This window comes from Oryx dammah, unplaced genomic scaffold (genome assembly GCF_014754425.2).
Source record: "Oryx dammah isolate SB20612 unplaced genomic scaffold, SCBI_Odam_1.1 HiC_scaffold_2, whole genome shotgun sequence".
NCBI lineage: Eukaryota > Metazoa > Chordata > Mammalia > Artiodactyla > Bovidae > Oryx > Oryx dammah.
Window position 1 is genome coordinate 133,863,390 of NW_024070186.1, and position 15,857 is coordinate 133,879,246.

Sequence of the window (15,857 nt, forward strand, 5' to 3'; positions counted from 1 at the left end):
AAGAAGATTTGGAAACAGTGGAAACCGTGGCTAACTTTATTTTGGGGGGCTCCAAAATCACTGCAGATGGTGATTGCAGCTATGAAATTAAAAGACGCTTGCTCCTTGGAAGAAAAGCTCTGACTAACCTAGACAGCACATTGAAAAGCAGAGACATTACATTTCCAGCAAAGGTCCATCTAGTCAAACTGTGTTTTTTTCAGTAGTCATGTATGCATGTGAGAGCCAGACTATGAAGAAAGCTCAACACGGAAGAATTGATCCTTTTTTTTTCCCCCCATAAATGGAAGAATTTATTTCAGCATTAAAAAGAACAAAAGAAATGCCATTATAATAACAGACAGTCTTTGAGAATAAATCAAATTATCTTCATGAAGAATTCATGTGTTACACTGATTTTGAACTGTGGTGTTGGAAAAGACTCTTGAGACTCCCTTGGACTGCCAGGAGACCCAATCAGTCCATTCTAAAGGAGATCAGTGCTGAATATTCATTGGAAGGACTGATGCTGAACCTGAAGCTCCAATACTTTGGCCACCTGATGTGAGTAAGTGACTGATTGGAAAGACCCTGATGCTGGGAAAAATTGAAGGCGGGAGGAGAAGGGGACGACAGAGGATGAGATGGTTGGATGGCATTACCAACACGATGGACATGAGTTTGAGTAAGCTCCAGGTTTGGTGATGGACAAGGAAGCAGTTTGTGGGTTCTCATGGAGTCGCACATGACTGAGCAACTGAACTGAACTGAAATTTTCATATGGACATGGATCTTTGCTTGACTGTCACATTTCATTAATCCGATTAGTGAAACACAGTAACATATAGTGACTGGGTCAGTAATGTACTGTTTTACTCAATGAATCTTTATCATAAATATTTATATCTGGTTGGACAAATATATGGGCTTCCCTGGTGGCTGAGATGGTAAAGCATCTGCCTGCGATGCAAAAGACCTGAGTTCAATCTCTGGGTCAGGAAGAATCCCTGGAGAAGGAAAGGGCTACCCACTCTAGTATTCTTGCCTGGGAAATCCCATGAACAGAGAAATCTGGTGGGTTTCAGTCTTTGGGGTTACAAAGAGTTGGATAAATGTATACTTATTCATTTTTGATAATTTCTTGCCTCTTTTTATTGACTACTTTCCCACATGGATTTAAGAATAAACTTAGTTCCTTTTTCTCTAAAATTAGGATTTTGATTAAAAGTTTTATGTATTTCTTTGAAGGGAATTGCTATCTTTCCATCTTTGAGATTTCCTATCTAGGAATAAGATTCATTTCTGTATTTAATAAGGACTTCTATGTCCACTGGTACAGTTTTTAATTTTCTCAAATAGGTTTTCACGTTCCCAGTTAAATTTATTTCAAGGTAATCTGTAGCTTTTGTTGGTATTATTATGTTGGTATTATTGGTATTTTGGTATTATTAGGTTGTTAGAATTACATTGTCAATTAAGGCTCTCAAACTATTGATTTTAATACATTGAATCAATTTAATTGATTTTCACTTTATTTCTGACTTTCTAAGTAACTATCTTCTTTGTCTGCATGCATGCTAAATTGCTTCAGTTGTATCTGTCTCTTTGCGACCCTATGGACTAATAACTGGCCAGGCTCCTCTGTCCATGGAATTCTCCAGGAAAGAATACTGGAGTGAGTTTGCAAGCCCTCCTCCAGGGGGCAGGTTCAATCCCTGACCCAGGGATCAAACCTAGTCTCCTGCATTGGCAGGCGGGTTCTTTACCACTAGTGCCACTTGGGAAGCCCAGCTATCTTCTTTAAATAATGATAATTTGTTTCTGTTGTGGAGTGAAAATGGTGATAGAGTTCCTTGAAAATGTGTGGAAGCATTTTTCTTTTCATTTGTACTATATGGAGCAGGTCTGTGTGGGGATTCTTCTCCATTTCTTCTTTGGCTCTGAGACCCCTAACTTGCTGCAACTTTGTCCAAAATAGAGTCCTCCTGGGTTGCCATCTTAGTTCATTAGACAGACAAGTTATTTTGGTGAACCCCCAGACTACTCTAAAAGCATTCTCTGTTCCTAAATTATTCCACTTAACCTGTGGCTTACTCCTAGGCCTGCTCTTGTTTTCATCCTCTGCTGTCTCTGAGGATGGGTTTTTTCCCCAGCACTGATTCAGAAAATTGGTGTACCTTCTTCTCTGGATACTACATTATTTTTCTTTTGAATTTTTGATTTTTTTTTTCCATTTCATGCCCCTTTTATCTCAGTGTTTTATTTTTATTATTCTTATATAATAATTGGTATACACAACTATGTACATAATCTATGTGTAAATTGTGAAACAAAATAATGAAATGGTCATTGATGAATCCCTCCTTCTACTTTCAGAGCTATACCCAAGCCATTCCAAACACAACTGAATCTACCAATATGTTTCTTTCCTATCTTTTCTCCCTTCCTATCTTTTCCTATCTTTCCTGCCTTCCTCTTAGAAATAAATTTGCCTTAGCCATTTCCTTTCCTACAAAAACAGTACATGTTTTAGTTTTAAGCTGTCTAAAACATTTGACCACAGGTTGGCATAAGTTAGGATTTGCTCAGAAGCAGAACCCATATAAGTGATATAAAGTCAAGTATTTATCATAGGAATTAGAATTTAGGCAATTATGGAACCAAATAGGCACTGCCTGTAGGTCTTTTTTTGCACCACTCAGTTTGAAGTCAAGTAGATCTGTGAAAGTGGACCTGTGAAAGTGTTAGTGTTAGTTGCTCAGTCATGACTGACTCTCTGCGACCCCATGGACTGTAGCCTGCGAGGCTCCTCTGTCCATGGGATTCTCCAGGCAAGAATACTAGAGTGGGTATTCATTCACTTTTCCTAGGGATCTTCCCATCCTAGGGATCGAACCCTGATCTCCCACATTGCAAGGAGAGTCTTTACCATCTGAACCACTAGGGAAAACCTGGGTCTGTAAGTGAAGCTATACGTGATGTGGGAGAGACCAAGGACAAACAAAAAACGTCCTTGCCTCCCATGGCCTCCAGTCTTTATAAGGCAGATGACCTGTAGGATAAGATGACTCTCCTGACCCTAGAATTGAACCACAGCTAGAATCAGAGAAGCTGAACAAAACCTGGAGGGATTTGGGGGTGGGAGTGGGGCTTCAGGCCCAGCTGCTGTCCTTTGCCAAGATCAGTGACAATGCTTGTGAACTGCAACTACACATGAATGATACTGCTGTTCTGGGAGTTAAAAATTTCACCTTGCAAAGTTAAGATAAGTTTGTCTTGTGGCAGTCTTAACTAAAAAGCAGAAACAGGAGAACTCTGAGATGCATAGTTTCAAATTAGTTGAGTTGATGTAAAAAAATATTATCTACTCTTTATAGATTTCTGTGACTTTTTTCTCTCAATATTTACTTTTTGAGGTTTTTCTCTCTCTCTTTTTTTTTTTGTATTAGCTATATATCCTTAATTTTATTGGTATATAATAGCCCAGGATAGGAGAAGGCAATGGCACCCCACTCCAGTACTCTTGCATGGAAAATCCCATGGACAGAGGAGCCTGGTAGGCTGCAGTCCATGGGGTCACTAAGAGTCAGACACGACTGAAGTGACTTAGCAGCTGCACCACCAGCCCTGTATGCATAAAAACCTCACAATTTATCCATTCTACTGTTTTATGGATATTTACTTTGTTTCCATGTACAATTGCTGTTATGAAGAATGCTGCTGTAGACATTTTCCTGACATAATTATAAAAGCATTTTTCAATGGCTTGAAAATAGAATGTAGAAAGCATGAATATTTAGCTTGATAAAGATGACACCACCCTTATGGCAGAAAGTGAAGAACTAAAGGGACTCTAGATGAAAGTTAAAGAGGAGAGTGAAAAAGTTGGCTTAAAACTAAAAGTTCAGAAAACAAAGATCGTGGCATGTGGTCCCATCGCTTCATGGCAAATAGATGGGGAAACAGTGGAAACAGTGACAGACTTTATTTTGGCGGGGCGGCGGCGGGGGGGCGGGGCGGCGGCGGGGGGGGGGCGGGGGGCTCTAAAATCACTGCAGATGGTGACTGCAGCTGTGAAATTAAAAGACACTTGAAAAGTTATGAACAACCTAGACAGTATATTAAAAAACAGGAACATTACTTTGCCAACAAAGGTCCGTCTAGTCAAAGCAGTGGTTTTTCCAGTAGTCATGTATGGATGTGAGAGTTGGACTATAAAGAAAGCTGAGCGCCGAAGAACAGATGCTTTTGAACTGTGGTGTTGGAGAAGACTCTTGAGAGTCCCTTGGACTAAAAGGAGACCCAACCAGTCCATCCTAAAGGAAATCAGTCCTGAATATTCATTGGAATGACTGATATTGAAGCTGAAACTCCAATACTTTGGCCACCTGATGTGACGAACTGACTGATTGGAAAAGACCCTGATGCTGGGAGGGATTCGGGGCAGGAGGAGAAGGGGACGACAGAGGATGAGATGGCTGGATGGCATCACCGGCTCAATGGACATGAGTTTGAGTAAACTTAAGGAGTTGGTGATGGACAGGGAGATGTGGTGTGGTCCAGTCCATGGGGTCGCAAACAGTTGAAAACGACTGAGCGACTGAACTGAACTGAACTGAACTGAACTGGCTTCATAAAATGAATTCAAATTATTTGTTAGAGTGATTTTTACCAAATTTATGCTCCTACTGCTGTTGCTAAGTCGCTTCAGTCATGTCCAGCTCTATGCGACCCCATAAAGGCAGCTCACCAGGCTCCTCTGTCCCTGGGATTCTCCAGGCAAGAATACTGGAGTGGGTTGCCATTTCCTTCTCCAATGCATGCATGCATGCTAAGTTGCTTCAGTCGGGTCCAACTCTGTGCGAACCCATGGACAGCAGCCCACCAGACTCCTCTGTCCACGGAATTCTCTAGGCAAGAATACTGGAGTAGGTTGCCATTTCCTTCTCCAATTTATGCTCCTATCCATGCCATATAGTGCTTTAATTGTACCACATGGTTGTCAACACTTGGTTTTATCATTCAGTTCAGTTCATTCACTCAGTCATGTCCAACTCTTTGCAACCCCATGGACTGTAGCACACCAGGCCTCCCTGTCCATTACCATCACTCCTGGAGTTTACTCAAACTCATGTCCATTGAGTCTGTAATGCCATCCAACCATCTCATCCTCAATCATCCCCTTCTCCTCTCGCCTTCAATCTTTCCCAGCATCAGGTCTTTCCCAATGAGTCAGTTTGTCACATCAGGTGGCCAAAGTATTGGAGTTTCAGCTTCAACGTCAGTCCTTCCAATGAACACTCAGGACTGATTTCCTTTAGGATGGTCTGGTTGGATCTTCCTGCAGTGCAAGGGACTCTCAAGAGTCTTCTCCAACACCACAGTGCAAAAGCATAAATTTTTGGCATTCAGCTTTCTTTATAGTCCAACTCCCACATCCATACACAACTACTAGAAAAACCATTGCCGTGACTAGACGAACCTTTGTTGGCAAAGACTTTGCTTTTTCATATGCTGTCTAGATTGGGCATAACTTTTCTTCCAAGGAGTAAGTGTCTTTTAATTTCATGGCTGCAGTCTCCATCTGCAGTGATTTTGGAGCACCCCCAAAATAAAGTCTGACACTGTTTCCACTGTTTCCCCATCTATTTAACATGACGTGATGGGACCAGATGTCATGATCTTTGTTTTCTAAATGTTGAGCTTTAAGCCAATTTTTTCACTCTCCTCTTTCACTTTCATCAAGAGGCTCTTTAGTTCTTCTTCACTTTCTGCCATAAGGGTGGTGTCATCTGCATATCTGAGGTTATTGATATTTCTCCCAGCAATCTTGATTCCAGCTTGTCTTTCATCCAGCCCAGTGTTTCTCATGATGTACTCTTCACAGAAGTTAAATAAACAGGGTGACACTATATAGCCTTGACATACTCTTTTCCTGATTTGGAACCAGTCTGTTGTTCCATGTCCAGTTCTAACTGTTGTTTCCTGACCTGCATACAGATTTCTCAAGAGGCAGGTCACTCGATCTTGCATTCCCATCTTTTTCAGAATTTTCCAGTTTATTGTGATCCACACAGTCAAAGGTTTTGGCATAGTCAATAAATCAGAAATAGATGTTTTTCTGGAATTCTCTTGCTTTTTCAGTGATCTGACAGATGTTGGTAATTTGATCTCTGTTTCCTCTGCCTTTTCTAAAACCAGCTTGAACATCTAGAAGTTCACACTTCACATATTGTTGAACACTGGCTTGGAGAATTTTGAGCTTTACTTTGCTAGCATGTGAGATGATAAAGTATGGGTTTATCATACTAGTTAACATTTTCTACTGTTATAAAACTAGTTATGCCTCGTTGTGATATTTACTTACATTTTCCTTATTGTTAATGAGATTGACTTTTGGCATTGTTTTTAAACTAATATTTTACAGTTTTTAGTACTAATATGTGTTGCAAGTATTTCTATGAGGTATCTTTACCTTTATCTTACCTTAAATGTTTTCAGTTCAGTTCAGTTCAGTCAGTCAGTCATGTCTGACTCTTTGCGACCATGAATCGCAGCACGCCAGGCCTCCCTGTCCATCACCAACTCCCAGAGTTCATTCAGACTCACGTCCATCGAGTCAGTGATGCCATCCAGCCATCTCATCCTCTGTTATCTGCTTCTCCTCCTGCCCCCAATCCCTTTCGGCATCAGAGTCTTTTCCAATGAGTCAACTCTTCACATGAGGTGGCCAAAGTACTGGAGTTTCAGCTTTAGCATCATTTCCTCCAAAGAAATCCCAGGTGACATTTATTTTAATTATAATATGGATCATTTTGTCAATCTTTTATGATTAATACCTTTTGCATCTTGTTTAAAATCACCAAACGTATTCTGAAGTGTTTAATATACCTTCCTATATTCTGTTAGCTTTGAGATTAGATCTTTAATCAAGCTCAAATTGATTTGTTTGTGATAAGGATCCTATACTATTTTTTCATATTTATAACTATTAGCTGAATATTATTTATTGACAAGTTCATAATTTCAGTGTTTTGCATGGCCATCTCTATTATACATCAAATTTCAATATTTATTTGTTCTATTTCTGAGCAATCTGTTTTATTTTACCAGTCAATTGATCTAATACCATTCTTATTATTATAGTTTTATAATAGATCATGCTATTAATCAGGGCAAATACCTTTGTCTTATTCCTTTTCTTCAAGAGTTTGTTGGTTATTTTTATTCTTTTTTTATATGAATATTAGAAAAAAAGTCTTGTTTTCATTTCTGTATTTGAGGAACTTAAAAAAGACTGCACTCTGTCCTACAACAGGAAAAGACAAAACAGACTGAAAAATCAACTCTTCTAAGATGATGAAATTGAAAATGGAGAGTGAAAAAGTTGGCTTAAAGCTCAACATTCAGAAAACGAAGATCATGGCATCCGGTCCCATCACTTTGTGGCAAATAGATGGAGAAATAGTGGAAACAGTGTCAGACTTTATTTTTTGGGGCTCCAGAATCACTGCAGATGGTGATTGCAGCCATGAAATTAAAAGACGCTTATTCCTTGGAAGGAAAGTTATGACCAACCTAGAGAGCATATTCAAAAGCAGAGACATTACTTTGCCAACAAAGGTCTGTCTACTCAAGGCTATGGTTTTTCCAGTGGTCATGTATGGATGTGAGAGTTGGACTGTGCAGAAGGCTGAGCACTGAAGAATTGATGCTTTTGAACTGTGGTGTTGGAGAAGACTCTTGAGAGTCCCTTGGACTACAAGGGGTCCAACCAGTCCATTCTGAAGGAGATCAGCCCTGGGATTTCTTTGGAGGGAATGATGCTGAAGCTGAAACTCCAGTACTTTGGCTACCTCATGCGAAGAGTTGCCTCATTGGAAAAGACTCTGATGCTGGGAGGGATTGGGGGCAGGAGGAGAAGGGGACGACAGAGGATGAGATGGCTGGATGGCATCACTGACTCGATGGATGTGAGTTTGAGTGAACTCCGGGAGTTGGTGATGGACAGGGAGGCCTGGTGTGCTGCGATTCATGGGATCTCAAAGAGTCGGACATGACTGAGCGACTGAATGAACTGAACTGAAGATTCATAAGATGGATAAATGGCTGGGAAAAATATATCATGCTAACACAGTCAAAAGAGATCCAGACTAGCTATATTAATTTCATGCAGAGCAAAATATAAAGTGAGGAAATGCATAAAGAGGACATTTTTTATTGGTTGCTTGTTGATAAAGAAGTCAATCTTTGCAGAAGAAATAACAATCCTTAACATATATGTTCCTAACAACAGAGTGTCAATATGCATGAGGGAAAAAGTGCCTTTATCAGAAATAGATTCAGTAGGTAGAAAAATAAGTAGGGACATAGTTGAATTCAATAACCCATCAATCAACTGGGTATAATTGACATCTATAGACCTTTTCATCACACAATAGCAGATTATACATTCTTTGCAAGCACACATGGAACATTTATTGAAACAGACCACATTTGGGGCTATAAAACACACCTTAACAAATTTAAAGTAATAGGAATCATATAGTATCTTCTCTCAGTTCACAATGGATTTAAATTAGAAGTCATAATAATAGAAAGATGACTGGAAGATTCCAAAATATATAGGTATTCAAACAATACACTTCTAAATAACACATCAGAGAAGAAATCTCAAGAGAAATTAAAAACATTTTGAACTAAATGAAATTAAAATATAGCTTATCAAAATGTAGGACATGTAGCAAAAGCCGTGCTTTGAAGGAAATTTATAGCATTGAATGCATAGATAAGAAGAAGGATGGAAAATAGAAATCTAAGTTTTTACCATAAGAAAATAGAAAAAGAAGAGCAAATTAAATTTATAGCCTGCAAATAGAAGAAGTAAGAATTATACAGAAATCAATGAAATTATAAACAAGAAGTCAACAGTAGCAAGAAATGAAACCAAAAGCTGATTCTTCAAAAATCAACAAAATCAGTAAGTCTTTAGCCAGGCTAATTGATGAAAAAAAAAGGTGAGAAGACACAGATTTCTAGTAGTGGAAACCAATAAAGAGACATTACTACTTACCCAAAGGACATTAAAAGAATAATAAAGGAATACCATGAACAGTTCTATGCCCATACATTTTATAACCTATATGAAATGAGCCAATTTATTGAAAGATATAGTCTGCCAAAACTCAGAGAAAGAAGAAATAGACAATCTGGACAGTTATCTATTAAATAAACTCAAAAATTAATAATTTTCCAAAACTGGAAGCAACAGGCCCAGATGGGTTCACTGGTAAAATCTGTCAAACATCTAAGAAATAAATTATGCCAGTTCTCTACTATCTCTTTCAGAATATGCAAATGGAGGAAATACTTCCTAATCCATTCTATAAAGCCAAAATTACTGTTATACCAAAACCAGACAATGACATTACAAGAAGAAAAAAATACAAACCAGTATCTCTCAAGAACGTAGATGCAAAAAATTTCAGACTTGACATCTTTCACAAAATTAACTCCAAATGTATCATAGACCTAAATGTAAAGCACAAAACTATAGAATTCCTATAAGATAACATAGGAGAAAACCTAGATGACCGTGGGTATGATGATGACTTTTTAGATGCAACCCCAAAGGCATGATCCATCAAAGAAGTGTTAAGCTGGACTTCATTGAATTAAAATTTTCTCTTCTGCAAAAGACAATGTTAAGAGAATCAGAAAACAAGCCACTGACTAGGAGAAAGTAGTTACAAAAGACATATCTGATGAATACCTATTATGCAAAATATACAAAATCTTTGTAAAATTTAACAATAAGGAAACAAATGACCACATTAAACCATAGGCCAAAGACCTTGACACCTGAACAAAAAGATATACAGATGCAAACATTCATGTGAAAAGATGGCTTTACATCACATATCATCAGAGAAATGCACATTAAACAAACATGAGATGCCATAGTACACATATTAAAGTGGCACAGAACCAGAACACTGACGACACCAAATACTTGTGAGGGTGTGGATAACAGGAGTCTAACTGATTGCTAGGGGGAATGCAAAATGGTACAGTTACTTTACAAAATAGTTTGGCAGCTTCTTACAAAGCTAAACATGTAATGCAGCAGTCTTGCTCATTGATATTTACCTAAAGGAGTTAAAAACTTAGGTCCATACAGAAACCAGCACGTGATTATGTATAGCAGCTTCATTCATAATTGACAGAACTTGGAAGCAACCAGGATGTCCTTAGGTAGGTGAATGTATAAATAAACTGGTACAACCAGACAATGGAATACTTAGTGCTAAACAGAAACAATATATCAAGCCATGAATAGACCTAGAGGAAATTTAAATGCATATTACTAAGTGAAAGCAGTCAATCTGAAAAGGCAACATACTCTGTATGGTTGAAATTAAATGACATTCTAAAAAGAACAAAACTATGGAGATAGTAAAAAGATCAGTCATTTCAAGGGGTTAGAGTGGAGGCAAGGGATGAAAAGGCAAATAAGAGAACTTTTAGGGCAGTGGAAATTTTCTGTACAATAAATAATGAAGTATATGTGTTATTATACTTTATCCAAACCCACAGAATGTACAAAACCAAGATTGAACCCTAAGGTAAACTGTGGACTTTGGGTGATAATGATATGCTAATATATTTTCATCAGTTGTAACCAGTTTGGTGGGGGATGTTGATAATGGAAGAAGGAGATCTATGTACTCAGCAGGAGATCTATGGAAAATTTCTCTACCTTCCCCTTCATCTTACTGTGAGCCTAAAACTGCTTTTTTTTTTTTTTAAAGCACTTAGATAATCCACTTTGGTCGGAACAGTGGATCTGAGACTGTTTTAGTCCTGTCCAAGGCCCTTCCCTGAAAAGTGAAAGTGAAGTCGCTCAGTCGTGTTCTCCTCTTTGCAACCCCATGGACTGTAGCCTACAAGTTTCCTCCATCCACGGAATTTTCCAGGCAAGAGTACTGGAGTGGATTGCCATTTCCTTCTCCAGGGAATCTTCCTGACCCAGGGACTGAACCTGGGTCTCCTGCATTGCAAACAGGTGCTTTTACTGTCTGAGCCGCCTTTAGATTATTTTCTGTCTTGCCACTAGCCAGAATTCCCAGTGGTGATTTTTGCATTTGCCCTCAGGGCATCTCTTCCTCCTGAGGATTCTGTTTTGGCCTATATATAAGTCATTTAGAGATTTTCCTCAGATTTTCAGCAGCATATGATAAAAATAATATTTTACTGAAGCTTTTTTTTCACTAGTGACAGTACTAGTGTACCTAACATACACTTCTTCCAGAAGTGCAAGTCTTCCAATTTTCTTATGCTGCAAACTTAAAAACTCTGAGTTAAAAATGTCATAATTTAAGTTGACTGATGACTACTGAAATGGCATTTTGTATTTGTGAATTAGGGTCAGTGAAAGTGACCACACACCTTAGCTTCTGCCATTAAAATCAACTGACCTGGATTCATATTTTCTTTCTCTACTGTACATTATCACCAAAGTTGGAAAGAACTGTGTACTTAGATAGCTGAGAACTCTCAACCTTCTTTCTCTCTTATTTAAAAACTACAAACCAGAGATTATTTGCTCTCCAGATGGGGATATATTAATAAGAGTGAGAAACCATGCCGAAGTGAGAGGAGCGGTCAAGAAAACCTCAATATTAGGAGTTTGAAAGTTGCTCAATCGTGTCTGTATATAGTCCATGGAATTCTCCAGGCCAGAATAATGGAGTGGGTAGCTGTTCCCTTTTCCAGGGGAATCTTTCCAACCCAGGGATCGAACCCAGGTCTCCCACATTGCAGGCTGATTCTTTACCAGCTGAGCCACCAGGGAAGCGCAACAATACTGGAGTGGGTAACCTATCCCTTCTCCAGGGGATCTTCCCGACCCAGGAATTGAACCGAGGTCTCCTGCATTGAGGCAGATTCTTTACCAGCTGAGCTACCGGAGAAGAACTTGAGAAAAACAGTCCAGAAGTAGATACGTCTGGATGATATTTCCAAAGCTAAGAAGTCTCTGAAATAAAGACGTAAAACCAGAAGATTATTTTGTTCTTATTCAATGTCAGGTTTCCTTATGACTCTGCTGCTGCTGCTGCTAAGTCGCTTCAGTCGTGTCCGACTCTGTGCGACCCCATAGATGGCGGCTCACCAGGCACCCCCATCCCTGGGATTCTCCAGGCAAGAACACTGGAGTGGGTTGCCATTTCCTTCTCCAATGCATGAAAGTGAAAAGTGAAAGTGAAGATGCTCAGTCGTGTCCAACTCTTAGTGACCCCATGGACTGCAGCCCACCAGGCTCCCCTGTCCATGGGACTTTCCAGGCAAGGGTACTGGAGTGGGGTGCCATTGCCTTCTCCTAGGGTACTTCAAATTTTAAAATTATGAATTGGAAGTCTGACACTTAAATTCTCAGCCAGACCTTACTATTAATATTTGTGCTTTCCACGATCATGCAGTAGCAGTTCACTAACATTTTGGCATACTATAATTTGGATGTAGTTTGGCTTTTAGCTTTGAGATGTAGCTTTATAAGGCTGAAACAAGAAAGGAGTCATTTCCATGTTTCAAACAATGTCCTCACCAGAGAGACTGGGTAGAAGGATGCTAAGAGTATAGGGTTTGGATCCAGACACCCCTGACTTCACCTCCCAATATACAATCTGAGGGAAGTTCTAGACCCTGTGAGTCTCAGACGGCCCAGCTTCCAAAATGGAGATTACACGTCCTTCTTTGCAAGGGTTGTGTGAAAATGAAGTAAAATATACTTGACAAATAATAGGCATTCATTAATTTTATTTATTAGGCATTCATTTATTCAATCAGATGACTGACTCCCAATTTTATTTATTAGGCATTCATTTATTTTATACTTGACAAATAATAGGCATTCATTAATAGTAGCATATATTCTCCGCTATAATTATTAGTATGTACTTCCTAGTCATATAATTCAGGGGAAATCTATGTTTTCTTAAAGATAATTAGCTAATAAAGGGAGAATGATAATTATTCTTTCATCTTAAGCAATATCTACCTTTTATTCAAGAAATGAAGAGAAGGAGGTAAAAGAGGATGAGCCTGGGGATCTCATTTACTAGGATGGTCATCAATATGAATCAAATTTATTGCTTAACTTTCTTCCTCATTTGTTATTGGCATAGACTTCAAGTAAATAATTTAATCATCATATAGAATGTATGAAGTTATATATGAACTGCTTTCCCTGTAGCTGAAGTTTGAATCCAAATATTATTAGCAAAGTAACTCAAGTGGAGCCAATCTATTTTAGACCACTTATAGTGAAGGTTGCTGCCAAACTCATCTTTCCTAAACAGTGAATTTATCAAGTCACTCTCTTTGAATTTATCAAATCTCATCTTTCTTATGTCCTGATTCATCAAATCTAAACTTTCTGCCAAGCTTGAAAGCTTGAATCTTTCTACACTGGCCCTGCACTTTCAAGCCAAATATTCTTAGTTCTTCCCTTACACTGCTCTCTGCTTTAGGGTGACCTACTCCCTGCCCACAAACAGAGTCTTACCAGGCTTTCCTCCCTTGTCATTTCTCATATTGTTCTCTTACATTCACTAAGACTTCTATCTACTTAGACCCAGCCCAGGATTCATATATCTATTCAGTGCTTTTCCACCATGAGCATTCTACTAACAATCCCAAAACTCTTGTGGATACTTTTAGGTGGCTTAATTTAGCTCATAACTGAATGTTGAATTTTGTTTACAATATTATTTCTTGTGAAATAAAGTGGTCTATCCGATTAGAATATGGAGTCCTTGAAAACTGATTGTCTTACAATTCTGCATCTTACAATCCTTAGTATTGAACGTCAAGCTTTGATACATGTTCATTGATTAGCTATTTAATTATAACTAGCATTTTTATATTTGCCCACATTGTAACTTTACCTATGAATAATATCTAACTTACTCAGTTAATTATGCTATAAGAAAATTAAGATCCTGATTGCAATTTGTGGTTTTTGAAATATTTTTTAAATCTTGGTGTTCAAAGCATGAAATTTGAGGGTGCTAAAGAAAATGCAAATTATATTTTGTTAGACAAAAGTATATTTATAGTATCTTAATTAATCTGAATTATTTAAGAAAAAGAATATATTCCCACTGAGTAAGTAAAAGTTCTCTCAGGGATAGGAGTCCGAATTTATCAGTCACAATCAGCTGATTAATCTTTATGCTGATGACTTTTAAGCACTGCTGTAGTTAACATCTCTCTTGAGAATTTTATAGCAATGAGAGAAAATAAACCAGTTTCTTTTACTGGTTTATAATACTATAAGATAATTTTTTAGTATTTTTATGTCATCATGGCTTACCTTCATTTTCTAAGACAAAATCGTAACTCAATGTCTTCAAAATATTTGTTTTATACTTTTTTTATCATTGTCATTAACTATACTAGTATTATATACTTTATAATAGCAAAAATTGTTATAGTATTTTGCTAGAGTTGTGCGGTATACTGGTATACTTTAACTTTCAGTAGGATATTATTACATTACACAAAACAGGCTTCATGTAATTATATTAGGTGGCATTATCAAAGTTGTCTTGCTAGCCCAGATTTTGTTTCCAGATTCAGAGGGAAAATACACTCCACTGACTTTTTTATCGTCTTTTTAAAATATGAATCTCTCATTGTGCTCATGCTGTGAAATTTGAATGGTTTAGTGACAATCTGGGCAAACGGGATAGAGTGAAACAAGTATTATTTTGAAGGCTTGAACAGTGAAATACATAGTGACCAGCAGGTGTCGCTGTTACACAATGTAGTTGAGATTCTGGAAGCTTTTCTAACATTGACCCTATTTTAATCTAACTAAATTGTTTTCAATTTTTTTTTTATATTTCAATTTCCTTTCATCTTCCATACCACTTAAAGAAAGCCTTACTCCTTACATCTTTAATCTTGGCCCTAATTTTTATTTTCCTTAATATGCTCTATCCAAAATTCATCTTTAGTGCCCAACTTCTGCCTTCTTTCTCTAAGTTTATCTTGTACCTTTTTTTTTTTTGTTTGTTTGTTTGTTTTAGAATGAGAATTGGATTAAGATCTTTAGAAGCTCTCAGCACTGAAAAGATTGTGTATCAGATCTTCAAGTATGTAATTAAATCAAAATACAGTAGATTGTAAAGTAATGGTAAGGAAGCTTGACTACATTGCTCTTAAAAAAATTAACTGAAAGTTCAATAATAACTGCAGCAATATGGCTATGTTTCCTTAATATATCAAGTAAATGTTTTTCTTAAAATTCTAGGTCTATGTTGAGGGATTTCTAAATTAGGTCTGTGTTATATATAATCAGGGGAGAAGGCAATGGCACCCCACTCCAGTACTCTTGCCTGGAAAATCCCATGGACGGAGGAGCCTGGTGGGCTACGGTCCATGGGGTCGGTAAGAGTCGGAGACGACTGAGCAACTTCACTTTGACTTTTCAATTTCATGCATTGGAGAAGAGAAGGCAATGGCACCCCACTCCAGTACTCTTGCCTGGAAAATCCCATGGACGGAGGAGCCTGGGAAGCTGCGGTCCATGGGGTCGCTGAGGGTCAGACAGGACTGAGCGACTTCACTTTCACTTTCATGTATAATCTTATCATTGTGTAAAAGAAAAGGCCAAGATGAAACCTAAAACTGGGCAAAGGCCTCAGCCAGGAATTTTCATGGACCAGACAAACTGGAGTGGATAAGAGGGGACCAGGGAGAGCCATCTAAAAGCAAAGGAAGAGTAAACCCTCACACCTAGACACTGCCAAAGGGAGTATAGTTTGTGCATTCTTTCAGATGAAAATCTAACATTTATCCATTATTTATTATGT

At 38.1% G+C, this 15,857-nt stretch overlaps 1 long non-coding RNA gene across 3 annotated transcripts in view; it reads left to right on the forward strand.

The window, feature by feature from the left end:
* LOC120853385 overlaps window positions 1-15,857 on the forward strand; it is a 64,458-nt gene that overhangs the window by 19,500 nt on the left and 29,101 nt on the right. The window contains exon 2 of one of the 3 annotated variants that reach the window (XR_005718772.1): window positions 15,072-15,137. The exons of the other annotated variants lie outside the window; for them this stretch is intronic. This is a non-coding gene — a long non-coding RNA (uncharacterized LOC120853385). The remainder of the gene's footprint in view (window positions 1-15,071; window positions 15,138-15,857) is intronic. 3 annotated transcript variants of the gene reach the window in all.